General features: G+C 48.2%; 1 pseudogene; it reads right to left on the bottom strand.

The window, feature by feature from the left end:
- Positions 1-1,328, bottom strand: part of LOC102420627 — a 9,597-nt pseudogene extending 8,269 nt beyond the window's left edge.
- Between the last annotated feature and the right edge of the window lie 486 nt (positions 1,329-1,814).

Genomic DNA, 1,814 nt, shown 5'->3' with positions numbered 1-1,814 from the left:
GCTCACTACAGAATCTGCCACTGTGTCACTGCGCTCCACAGCTGGCAACTTCCACGGTCCCTGCCCCAGCAGCAGCCCCCATCAGGATTGGGCAAGATGGCCCCGATTGGCCCTGATCGCTGGTCAGGCCGAGGGGCCCCACCCATGCATGAATTCGTGCACTGGGCCTCTAGTATATAATAAGAGATGATGAACAAGCAAAACCTATCAATTAGGAATAAAAAATTACTAACAGTCCTAGAAGCAAATGTGACCTAGTGCACATATAACAACACTTATACATGACAAGAACTGGATATTCTATGAAAGTTATATGGAGGTGTCGGCCATACAGTAATTTTAGGAGATATATCTCCCTGTGCTCCTGACTGCAACCAGAGGATTTAGTGATTGCATCTTAAAGAACTTAACCCTATTGACACACATGTCTAAGGCCTGTTTTATATCTCTGTTCCTCAGGCTGTAGATGAAGGGGTTCAGCATGGGGGTAACTACCGTATACATGACTGAAGCAATTATGTCTTTGGAATCCCATGATGAGGAGGAAAAGTAAACACCTGCCACTGTCCCGTAGTATAAAGACACCACAGAGAGATGGGAGCCACAGGTAGAAAAGGCTTTAAAGAGTCTCTTAGTGGAGGGCACCCTCAGGATGATGGTCCCTATATGGATATATGAGCCCACAATAATACCAAAAGGCAGAAAGAAAAGCATTCCACCCTCAGTGAATATGACCAGCTTATTCAGGGAGGTGTCTGGACAGCTCAGCTTCAGAAGTGCAGTGAGGTCACAGAAGAAGTGGGTGATGGTATGGTCTGCACCGAAGGACAGTTGGTCCATAGGAGGGTGTGTAACAGGGACCTGACACAGTGAGAGAATCCAGGAGCCAGCCACCAGCAGTACACACAGCCCCCTCCCTCATGATGGTGGTGTAGTGCAGAGGGTGACAGATGGCCCACATACCTGTCATATGCCATCACAGCCAGGAGAAAATTGTCAATACCTGCAAAATGTATGAAAAAAATACAACTGAGAAATGCATCCCACATAGGAGATGGATTGTTGCCGAGTCTGCATGTTCATGAGCATCTTAGGGACAGTGACAGAGGAGAGAGAAATGTCAGAGAAGGCCAAGTGGCTGAGGAAGAAGTACATGGGCGTGTGCAGGCGAGAGTCCAGCCTGATGAGCAGGATGATGAGCAGGTTGCCCAGCACTGTGGTCAGGTACATGCCCAGGAACAGGGTGAAGAACATGCCCTGCAGCCTGGCGGGATGGGGAGCCCCAGGAGGAGGAAGTGGGACACGCTGCTCTGGTTCTCAGGCCTCATGTTCCTCTTGGGTCTGCTGGGGATGAAAGGACAGTGTAAAAAGGTAAAATACTTCCAAAGTGTGATTATGGCCACCACTGTAGGGTCTTCTACTTTCTCCTGGAGAAAAATACTATCCTTGCATACACATAATCAGCTAGAGCTGCCATAGCAAGCAACATACCCTCAATGCCCAACATTGTTTTTTTCAATGAAACTAGAGTAAATTCATTCTTCTTAATTTTTTAATTAGACAGGTTCCTGGCACTGTGCTACTAATTGGAAATGCATGAATAAATGGGACACACAGGACCTCTTTCCTCAGCCCCCTGACCCTCTGGGCACCCCTGACAGAGGACTGAGTGAACGTGAAGCTCTGCAGCCAGATTCCTTGTGCTGCAAGTCTGGCCCCACCACTTTCTGGGTGGATGAGTTGAAGGGGTGATTGTCTTCACCTCATGTTGTGCCACAGTAGGTGGTGATACCAATGTCACACATTCCTAGAGG

Source organism: Myotis lucifugus, unplaced genomic scaffold, assembly GCF_000147115.1.
Source record: "Myotis lucifugus unplaced genomic scaffold, Myoluc2.0 scaffold_706, whole genome shotgun sequence".
Classification (NCBI taxonomy): Eukaryota; Metazoa; Chordata; class Mammalia; order Chiroptera; family Vespertilionidae; genus Myotis; species Myotis lucifugus.
This window is presented reverse-complemented; position numbering and strand designations above follow the sequence as displayed.